General features: G+C 52.3%; 1 long non-coding RNA gene across 1 annotated transcript; it reads right to left on the bottom strand.

Moving 5' to 3' along the window:
• Positions 1–1,654: 1,654 nt before the first annotated feature.
• On the bottom strand, positions 1,655–5,797 carry LOC114612138. The gene is made up of 2 exons (XR_003709938.1): positions 5,581–5,797; positions 1,655–2,468 (listed from the first exon to the last, which is right to left on the bottom strand). It is a non-coding gene; the product is annotated as an uncharacterized LOC114612138 (long non-coding RNA).
• Between the last annotated feature and the right edge of the window lie 5,680 nt (positions 5,798–11,477).

Raw genomic sequence — 11,477 nt, 5'->3', positions numbered from 1 at the left:
ACCCACACCCACATGCCCACACCCACACACTCACATGCCCACACCCACATGCCCACATCCACACGCCCACACCCCCACACCCACACCCACACACCCACACACCCACACCCACACGCCCACATCCACACACCCACACGCCCACATCCACACACCCACACCCACACACCCACACGCCCACACCCACACGCCCACTCCCACACATACAAATCCACCCACAAATTATAATTATTTGTTAATAATAATACACACAAATACATAAATTAGTATAAACGTGTTTTAGAAAAGGACACAGAGATATGGAGGCCATTTCTCTCTCCCTGGTGGATGTCCACTTTGCCATCTGCCCCGCCTCTTAGCCCCTGGGTCCACCGCTAGCCCCTCCCCTAGCTGCTTGCCCTGCAGGATGTCCTTGGCTCTTAAACACAGGGCCTTACTATGTAGTTTTGGGTGGTCTGCACATGTTATGTAGCCCAGGCTGGCCTCTGACTCACAGAGGTCCACCTACCTACCTCTTTCCTGAGTGCTGAGTAAAGGCCTATACAACCGTGACCATTCAATTTTTGTTTGAGTATCTGTTTATGGTTTTTGTTTTTTGTTTTTTGTTTTTTGTTTTTTGTTTTTGTTTTTGTTTTTGTTTTTGTTTTTTTAGACAAGGGTTTCTCTGTGTGGCCATGGCTGTCCTGGAACTTGCTCTGTAGACCAGGCTGGCCTCAAACTCATACAAACTCTCCTCTCTCTGCCTCCTGAGTGCTGAGATTAAAGGCATACAACACCAGTGCCCAGCAAGAATCCACTCTTGATTGTTCCTAAGACAGGTTCTCCATATGTAGCCCATGCTGGCCTGGAACTCACAATTCTCCCAGGCTGCCTGACTGAAATGTACAGAACTTGGGTCCTCTGGAAAAGCAGATGCTCTTAACTGCTCTCCCCACCCCCACCCTGGCAGATCCTTAGCCTGGGGAGCCTGAAGAGATCAGTCTGCTCCCGACGACGTTGATGTGAAGAACATTCCATGTACACTCTCATTGGCCTCTAAGCAGTTTTCTGTCCCTGCAGTGGCCTCATCCCACCCTCCCCTCCACAAAAAAACAAAAACAAAAACAAAAAAACACATAGCCATGTTGGCACCAATTTCCCAAAATCTCATCACCCCTGCCCTCCCTCGACCTCTTTTGGGGACGCCTTGGCTACTATGCCACACATAGAGCTGGCATGCTTCGCTCTAGTTTGCTTGCTTTGAGACAGAATCTCAGTGAATAGCCCAGGCGGACCACATATAGATCATCCTGAGTCCACCTTCCCAGTGCTGGAAGTCCCAGACGCTGCCTCCCTGAGCTGACAAGTGAAAAATTTAAAACATCCAGATAGTAGCCACCAGGATCTGTATCCCTACTGTGTGACAAGCTCACAAGTCTGGGCTCAGGGTAGCATCAGATGGCTCAGGGGTCACAACACAGGATGGGTTATGACTGCTCATACAGAGAAAAATCCTAAAGGCCTTGAAGACATGAGTAAGAAGCAGGACTCGGGCTTTAAAGGCCTGCTGGCAGGGGTCGGTGCTGGCAGGGGTCGGTGCTGGCAGGGGTCGGTGTGGGAATGGGGGGGTATACAGAGAGGACAGGTGGGACGCCTCGAGGAAAAAGGTATACACACATACAAAAAAAGTTATGTTTTATTATGCTGATGATCATCACACAAGGTCCACACTAGAATTTCTAAGTATGGTCCTAAGCCTATCTCCTCAGGGCTGCTCACCCGTGTGTCATAACTTAGCTGAAGATCAGGTCAGAAGTTTCTGACAGAAGTCTCTGATTCAAGGGTCAGGATCCTGGGGGAGACTTTCCAGCCACAGGGCAGATCAAGGTGTCATCTCTCCAGATGTGCAGAGCAGAGCACAGTTGGCATCATGGGGTCTGTGTCTGGTTATCCCGAGTGAGTGATGTTCCTGGGTTCTGGTTCTCAGGTTGTCAGCCACCTTGGGTGTGGTGGGGATCCTGACTGAGCTGTTTGCACAGGTCTAAAAGGCATTGTTTTACCATGTTCCTTACAGGAGGACAGTGCAGCCATGGGACCAGGCTCCCTCCCTGAAAGCTGGCCGAAAGTCAGGGCCTCGTGGCACCAAATCCAGATCATATAGGAAAAGTGTCCCTAGAAAGACCCTTGGGAGAGCCACCCAGGAAAAGGCCTGTCACAGGTTTCCAGAGGTGCCGGTCAGTAGTCATGGACTTCTTGGAACCAGACAATATCAGGTATACTGGGGTCTTGTGGGGTTACCCCCACACTACAGGGCTATACCCCTGACACTAAAGTTCTAGAGCCTTCCACCCCAACTACCTCTCCCTCTTGGTTCAGCATAGGACCCATCCAAGAGCTGTCTCCTCTTGAGTCTTCTTGGGTCAGGCTTGACCTGGGCCAGCCCATGCAGCAGAAGGAAGCCACTCTGCTTGTTCCTGGTCCAGTTCTCAGCCCTGTGGAAACAAAGCAAACCAGTGGGACCCACACACATTTTCCACCCACAGAGAGCTGCGGATGTGAAAGGTCTGGAACCACGCCACCTGGAGGAGTCCCGGCTCCATACTTATTATGGGCTGGTTGGTTGTGGGCAGGTGAGGGGACCACAGTGCTCCTCTCCTCCACCCCTGAGGGTCTGGGGAAGGATTAAGGAGCTGAAGCAGAGCCCGGCAGGGGCTGTCAGTGGGGTGCTGGCTTAGCAGGCAGAAATCCAGTCCATCCCCAGCATAGCAGTGAGTACACTGTTCACTGCGGCTGTGAGCCTGAGGATAGGGCTGTGGGAGGCTGGGCCTCTAGGTCTGCTTCTCTTCCCAAAGAAAAGCAGTCCCCAGCTTTTGCTGAGTTGCTTTGCTGTGTGGAGACTACATTTCCCAGTTTCCTTGGCCATGTGACCAAGCACTGGCCAATGGGATGTCAGCAGAAGTGGTATGAGCCCACTTCCTAGAAGTTTTCTTTAAAAGCAGAGGGTAGAACACCCCCACCCCCCACCCCCACCCCATTCTCATCCCCCAGACGGATTTCTCTTTCCTTGACAAGAATGGGAAGCTGGAGCAGGAGCAACCATTGTATACTTCGTGGTTAAAAGCTGTAAGATTTCGTTTGATTTGGTTTTGAGTCAATGTCTCTGTAGCTGGCCTGAAACCCTCAACAATTTGAGACTCTGCCTCAAAACAATTCAAAAGAAAAAATACCAACAAAAAAGTAAAAAAGGTGGACAGGGATGTAGCTGGGCCAATGGTATTCACCTACATGCACAAGGTCCTGGGCTCAAAGGAAGGAGGGAGGGAGAAGAAGGGGGAGGCAGAAAGGGTTTTTGGGTACATGCATTTTAGATTTGAGACTCTCACAGCCTCTACTTTCCCAGCAGCCCCTAGTCTAGTTGGGGAGAGGACCAGTTACCATCAAATCAAGAAAGAACGGGCTTTCTCCAAAGCACTGAACAGAGAGCAAGCCCAGCCTGTCTATGCAAAGGGCCAGAGGTCTGTCTTCAAAGGAGGGAACATCACAATGGGGCACTGAAAGAGGCATACAAGACTGACCACAATGTTAGCAAGAAAGCTACCTGCAGGAGACAGGGTGACAACCTTGTTTGTTCTTCTGATGCCTCACTCATCCTTGGGGGTTCACAGACATAGCCAACCCATGTGGAGGCACTGACAAACCAGAACAGTGGTCCCTACGAGGGACTTGAGACCCCAGGCTGGCCCGGATTTATCCTTGGGCTTTCACCCCACCCCAATACATGCTATGACACATGCCTGGTGGGCTCCCTTGGCTTCCTGGAGCCCAAGGCCCTTCTCAGCGTCAGTCAGAGCCAGGCTGGTCCTACAAGGCACCAATAGTCACCCTGGGTCTGAATCCCTGGAGTCCACAGCTCTTCGGACTCTCAAGTCCATCCTGGGCAGGTGTGTCTGTGGTGGTGTGGGGCGGGGAGGAGTGGATTCCGCAAGGTGCCCAAACAGAGCTTGCCCGCCAGGGCAACCACATGGGTGTTTGAACTGAGGGAAGAGCAAACGCTAGATGGGCCTGCATGCACAGCCACAGTCCCCTTGTCTGGAGTGCGCAGAGGTGTCAGAGGCAGAGCGTCCCTGCAAGGCCTGGAATGTTGCGACCACTGGTTCCAGGGTCCTGGGGTGCCCTTGGATCCTTCTCTGTCTTCCCCCATTCTTCTCCCAACCCCGCGGGCCTGGGAAGCCCAGGCTGCGAGGCTCACACTTTCAAGTCGGCCTGGGAGTCCCCCGGGCCGCCCTCCCCAGCAAGGGCCAGGACATCAAAGCAGCCGCTGCGGGATCCGGTTGCGGAAGGGGCGGGCGGGCCTTGGAGAGGTGGCTTCGCTGGGCTCCCTTTCATCCCGGCTGGGAGCCGACCCCCCGGGAGGTCGCTCTGGGCTTCGGCGAGTCCCTACACGCCAGGGGAGGAGGACTTGGGGCTGCAAAGCAGCACAGAGCTGTGTGACCTCCCGCATGCCACGCCACTGCTTGTCTCTGGGCCTCGGCTTCTCCAGCTGCCTGCCTCCCTGACCAGCAATCTCAGGCTCGGGCTGACCTCTGGGAGGGGTCTTTTAAGAGGTTAGCGCTGCTTTTTTTCTGTACAGACCACTCTAGCTGCCCACACACTGCCGATCCCCGTGCAGTGTGCAGGTACAATATAACCTCATATCCTTTTTCGGTTGAGCCTCTGCAAGTTCAGAGAGGGCAGGTGACTTGCCCCCAGGTCACACAGCCAGTGGGGAAAATTGATGACCAGTAGGCTCTGTCTGACCTTGACGCGTGACACTTGCAATAGACAACCCTTCCAGAGATACACAGGGAGAAACTGAGGCACTGGGTCACACAACCTGGTAAAAGCAAAGTTGGGTGCCAAGCAGGATGGCACTTCTGGCCTCAGACCCTAGAGACTTCATCACAGACAGCCTCTGGCAGAGACAGGCAGGGCTGAACCCCAAGCAGACCCTATGCTCAGTTCTAAGCACGAGGGCTGGAGGAAGGTCTGGTCATTCTGCCCCCCCCCCCCCAGGCCACTGGGGAACACAGAAATGACCAAGATCAAGTTATGGTGGGAGTGGGAATTACAGGGAGGCAGAGACAGGCAGATCTCTTTAAGTTTGGGTTTGAGGCCAGCCTGATTTACACAGTTCTGGGTCAGTCTGGGCTAAACAGTGAGACTCCATCTTTAAAAAAAAAAAAAAAAAAAAAGCAAGGTGTTGTTGTCGCTGCTGTTGTTGTTGTTGGTGGTGGTGGTAGTATCTAATCCCAGTACTCAGAAGGCAGAGGCAGACAGATCTCTTTAAGTTTGAGGCCAGCCTGGTCTACAGAGCAAATTCCAGGACAGCCAGAGATACAGATAGAAACCCTGTCTCCAAAAGCAAGCAAGCAAGCAAGCAAGCAAGCAAGAGGGAAGAGGTTTCACTGGAAGGAAGCCACAATTAGTACTGGTTTGTCTGGATCCTGACCAGTTAGTTTCCCTGTGTGCATGTCCACACGTGTGCGAGGGCGCACACACACACACACACACACACACACACTCCGTTTTACTGCACTGACCCAAGGCTGTGGTGACCCCACTCACTGTTAGGCTGTGGTTACAGAGCCCTTTAGGGTCAGGCTCACCGCTGGGGAGGGACAGTTTTCCCAAGTCTCCCGCGGGGCTCCAGGTGCATCCGGGTTGGTGGGATGGGACAGCTCCTCCGGCTGGAGATTTAAAATTCCTTCCTGGAAAAAATCAGATAATCACGGAAGTCAGATAGCGTGAAATGAAAGTGAATCCTGCAAGCCCAGAGGAGCCTGGCAGAATCCTCAGACAGCAAATGCTGAGTTCCGCCCCCCCCCGCCCCGCCCCGCCCCGCCCCCGCCCCCAGCCTTACAGGCAGGGAAACTGAGACCCAGGATATGAGACGCTCACAGATAGGGTCCAGCCTCTTCCCTGCTTATGCGGAGGCAGGCTGCGTCTCAAGGGTTCATCGAGAGCTGTCCCTCGTGCTTCAGGGATGTGTGCCGAGCTTTGTTTTGAGTGTGAGAAAGCTCCACTGAACCCATGCTCAGTCAGATTCAATGGGGCTGTCAAGTACAGCATACACGGTAGGGAGAGCCACATATGCAAAGGCCCTGGGGCATGGATGAGTTTGGCTCAACAGCATAGCATACAGAAGCCAGAGGCCTGCTGAACATGAACATGTACAGAGAACATGGGGTGTGGTGGTAGGCAGAAGCTGATGAGAAAGAGGAGGCAGAGGAACCACTATGGGATTTGGAGACTGGCCCAGAGGATGCTGGCACTGGATACTATAATGGTGTCAAGCAATCGGGTATCTCCAAGCTGAGCATTCAGGACTTCACCACACTGCAGATCAACCTGGCTGGGAGCAACTGCAGGGGGCTGGCCAGTCTTCTGAACCCTGCTCCGGCAGCACCTAACCACCAAAGGAGGGAGATCAAAGGGGGCATTTGCAAGTTAGATTCAAGCCTCGGGAGCCGCTGGAAATATTATTAGGGTCTCCACTCTACAAGCTCTGGAGATCCCAAAGGAGGGAGGCATTCCCTTCCCCCAGCAGGGATGCCTGCCCTGGGTCCTGCTAGAGTTGCAGCCTCAGCCTGGGGCTAGCACTTCTGCAAGGGGCAGAAAGCCCTCCTCCTCCATTCTGGGGACAAGGTTGTGCTGCTTCTCTGGAGTGTGGACAGCTGGTGGTGGGGTAGACAAAACACCCTGTCTGCAGTGGGGGAGGGGCAGGGAGAGAGGACAGAGGGAGAGGGAAGAAAAGAGGCAGAAATACCAGAGAAAGGGTGAGGGAGGAGGGAGAAAAGGGAAGGAGAGGGGAGGCTGGAGGGAGGGTGGGAGGCAGGACGGTTCGAAGGATGCTGTGGGCAGGAGATGGGGCACTGGGCTGGGAGAAAGATAACAGGGGGAGGAGGGGTGGTCCCCACCGTCTGTCACCTTCCTCACTGTGTGTCAGCACCACTTCTTGCTGGTCCTTCCCTGGCATCTCCAGCTGGGTCTCACAGAGACTGCAGTCTCCAGGCTAGCCAGCCCAGGTCTCAGTGCTTAGCCAGGGCTTTCCCCCCAGGGTTCCAGGCCTGACCCAGGAGGTTGTTAAGGGGCCATGTGTACATGTGCGCTCGTGCATGCACAATTGTGTGACTTGTGAGGGTTGTGCCTGTCCCAGACAGCCTGCTTGCTTCCTCCATGGGTCGCTTCCTAGCCCTGTGAGTTCTGTGATCCAACCTCTCTGTCCTCAAGCTGAAGAGCGATGATCTGATGGCACCAGACTCTCACCCAACTGGTAGCTGTGGGCTCCTTCAGGGTGTGTGTGTGTGTGTGTGTGTGTGTGAATGTGTGTGTGAGTGTGCCTGTGTGTTTGTATCTGTGTCTGTGTGTTTGTGTGTGTCTTTCAGTATGTGTGTGTGTGTGTGTCTGTGTCTGTGGAGGAAGGTATGTGTGTGTAGGTGTCTCTGTCAGTGTGTGTCTGTGTTAGTGTGTGTCTGTGTGTGTTAGTGTGTATCTCTGAGTCTCTATGTCTATGTGTGTGTCTCTATGTCTATGTGTGTGTCTGTGTATAAGTATATGTCTGTATGTTTATGTGTTTGTATGTTTGTGTCTGTGGTGTTTATGTGTGTGCATGCCTCTGTATGTCTCTGTGTCTCTGTGAATGTGTGTCTGGTGTCTGTGTATGTGGGAGTGTCTCTGTGTGTGTCTGCATCTATGTGTGTGTGTGTCTGTGTGTATGTGTCTCTCTCTGTGTCAGTGTATGTCTGTGTGTGTGTCTATGTCTATCTGTGTGTGACTGTGTCTGTGTGTATGAGTGTATCTGTGTGTTTGTGTCTGTCTCTGTGTGTATGAGATTGTGTGTGTGTATATGTCTGTGTGTATCTGTGGGGGGTGTCTGTGTGTGTCTCTCTCTGTGTCTGTATTGTATGCGTGTGTGTGTCTGGGGGTATCTCTGAGTGTGAGTGTGTGTGTCTAGGTGTGAGTGTGTGTCTGGGTATGTGTGTCTGTATATCAGGTGGTTCACAACCAGGGGTTCCTGACACCTTCTGACCGCTGTGGGCACCTGAACACACATGATGCGCATATATACATGGAGGTACACATATAAATAAAAGCAAAATGAAAGAAACACAAGCATAAGGGCCAGGTGTGGCTGGTGCACACATCTTTAATTCTGGCATCTCAGAGTTGGAGCCAGCCTGGAGTTCAGGATAGCCAGGATTATACAGAGAGATTCTGTCTCAAAAAAGCAAAGCAAAACAAACAAAAACCCCCGAACAAATAAAACACACACACACATATATACACACCCCCTACATACCACACCACACATACATACATACATACATACACACACACACACACACAGTCAAACAATGCTTGCAGTCTAAGGCTAACTGGAGTGGTTGTAGTCCTAGGCTCCTCAGCTATAGAGTTGAGCCTTCCCTGGAGCCTAGACAGGCTGAGTTCCTGGTGCTTATTACTGGGACCTAGTGGAGCAGGCACCTCTCCTACCTGGACACCCTTTCTAGCTCAATCAGGATCCTGTACCCAAATCTTACCTTCTAAGGTGGGGCTCCCCTGCCTGCCCTTGAGGAGAGGACAAAGACACAGAGAGGCAGTCGTGTCCAGTTTCCTGGGTGGATAGAGCCTGCTCTTGACAGACAAGCCATCTTCATGAGTTCATTGGCTCAGCTATGTGACCCCTACATGGTAGCTGCTCCTCTGGTCTCTTGTGAAGTCACCCAGTTCCTTTGCCTCCTAGGTGGCAAGTCTTACAATCAGAACAGGAGCAAGTCTGTGTGGAGGTCTGGAGACATGGCACAGAGAGCTTGTAACTCCACACAGAGCCGACGAGAACTCCCACACTTGCCATGAGACACGCTGGGGCTCAGTGTATCCATCTGAACAGTTCAACAGCCATGGAAACATTTCATCCGGGATCTCATGTGTGCATTTCATGTGCGCTCAAAGCTGGCTTCTTTAAGGATTTTGCATTTGCTTTTTTTGTGCCAACTTTTTATTTTCTGTGTACAACTATTTTGCCTATATATATATCTGTGCACCATATTCATTTCTGGTGCCTGCAGAGGCTAGACCGCAGCACTGGATCCTCTGGAACTGGAGTTAGAAATGGTTGTGAGCTGCCCTATGGGTGCTGGGGACAGAATTTGCTTGTTCTCTGCAAGGGCAGCCAGTGCTCTTAACTGCTGAGCTAGCTACAGCTCTAGGTTTTTGGTTTTGTTTTTCCAAGACAGGGCTCCTCTGTATGTGTCCTTGACTGGCCTGAAACTTTGTTGTGTAGACTAGGCTGGTTTCAAACTCACAGAGATCCACTTGCCTCTGCCTCCTGAAAGCTAGGATTAAATGCATGAGCTACCATTGCCTGGCTCAATATTTGTTTTGTAAGAGAATTTCATGTAGCTCAGGCTGGCCTTGAACTCACAATGTAGCAAAGGCTAACCTTGAACTTCTGATCATCTTGCCTCTACCTCCCAAGTACTGAGATTAAAGGCATGCACCACCAAACCCAGTCTATGAAGTGCTGAGAACTGTACACAGGGCTTTCTGTCTGTTAGCCAAGCCCTGAGCCTCAGGAAACACCTTTGCTTGAAATAAGGAACCCATCCTTATTTCAGTGGTTTTAAACAAGGTCTCATGTAACTCACACTGGTCTCCAGCTCCTGATTCTGTCTTTACCTCCTGAGTGCTGGATTCACAGGTATGGGAAGACCTCACCAGGGAGAGGAGCAGAACAGCCCCAAAGCACATGACACACAACTGCTACACCCACTATGCTACTGGAAACGGATCCCAAAGCTAGCATTTTCCCCTAGCTCCTCTGTGCCTGGGGCCACCTACCAAAGGCCTTATGAAGCACAGTAGGCATGGTGGCACACACTTTAATCCTAACACTGAGGTGGGCAAAGGCAGGCAGGTTTCTGAGTTCCAGGCTAGCCTGGTCTACAAAACAAGTCACAGACCAGCTGAAGCTCCAAAGTGTAGGCCCTGCTCAATCATACTCAGCTACAAAGCAGGATTTATATAAAATCAATGGGCAAATCCTATGCAACAGTGGTACCTCCCCACAGCACTGGGGGCTGGGTTACCGGGCTCCAGAGGCTGGGCCAGGCCTCTCCTCCTGCATCCTGGGTCTCTCCATCATCACACTGTCCTAGACACATGTGCATGCCTTGTAGAGTGAATACTCGTGGATTGGATGGAGGCTGGTGCTCTCTGCCTGACCTGATGTCAGCTAATACCCACAGTCCTGTGACAAGCTCCAGGGTTAGCAGAAAAAGGTCCCACCTTTCTATAGTCTCCAGGGACTTGCTCACCTAATCACACCCCAACCCCTCATGTCAGAGTCAGAGACAGAGTCTACTTCACCTTGCTCACAAGACCCAGCATTGAGGACAGCACAGATTGAGGAAACAGGAAATGGAGGAATGGCCCCAGCAGTTGGCAGGGCTTGTCCTGGGGACTAGCAGGGTGCAGTAGCAGAAGTCTTGCCCTCTGGCCTGGTTCCAGAGCCCGAAGGCAGGAAAAGTAGTGCCTCTCTTCTCACAGCTTGGATGGGGCTCCTGGCCTGCTGCTCAGCAACCCTGCTCCAGTTGCTTAACCTCTCTGTGCTCTGGTTTCTTTACAGAGGAGTGTGCTGCCTACTTCCCCAAGTCTGTCCAAGGGGAGGCGGGCTGAGTGTGAAAGAGGACAGTCCTGGGCTCCTCCGGGCCTTCCAGTTCTTGCAGCCATTGCTCCAGAAGCAGGCTCAGGTCTATTTTACCAGCAGTTTCCTCATTGCTCTGATAGTATAGAAACAACTGCTAGGCCCATCTAGAAGCATCTCATGAACCAGTACTGGGGATGCTGAGGCAGGAGGATTTCCAAGAGTTCCAGGCTAGCCTGGGCTATGTAGTGAGACCCTCGGTTAGTCTTCTATTCTCGTGACAGCTTGCCAAGGCCCCACTCCAACAGGCTCCTCAAGAGCCTCCACTGGACCACAGGCTCCTAAAGGCAGTTCTGGCCAGCCCAGTGCCCACCATGAGCTCAGGGTCAGGGCAGCATGCGTGGCCTACACTGGGTGTTTAATCTTGCCCCTTCAAGAGACAAGCTGCTGTAACAGTCCCATGGACTACACACAGCAAAAAGGCCAGAGTTCAAGGCCACTGGCCATAAAGCACAGCCAGGCACTGAGGCAGTGTCTGCTGGCTTATATGCTGCCCCCCCCTCAGTCTTCCTCAGTTTTACTTTATGAGTATGGATATTTCATCTGGATGTATGAATGTGCATCACGTGCATGCTGGTTGCCCATTAGGACCAGAAAACGATATCTAATGCCCTGGATGTAACTAGAGTTACAGGCAGCCGTGAGCCACCATGTGGGCGCTGGGGACCAATCTCGTCCTGTAAGGACGGCCAGTGTTTTTGACAGCTGAGCCATCTCTCCAGACCAGAGGTACTCATCTTCCTTGCGGACACTGGGT

The sequence above is a fragment of the Grammomys surdaster genome, unplaced genomic scaffold (assembly GCF_004785775.1).
Source record: "Grammomys surdaster isolate TR1022 unplaced genomic scaffold, NIH_TR_1.0 126133, whole genome shotgun sequence".
Taxonomy (NCBI): Eukaryota; Metazoa; Chordata; class Mammalia; order Rodentia; family Muridae; genus Grammomys; species Grammomys surdaster.
Note: the sequence above shows the minus strand (reverse complement) of the source record. Positions and strands in the feature narration are given on the sequence as shown.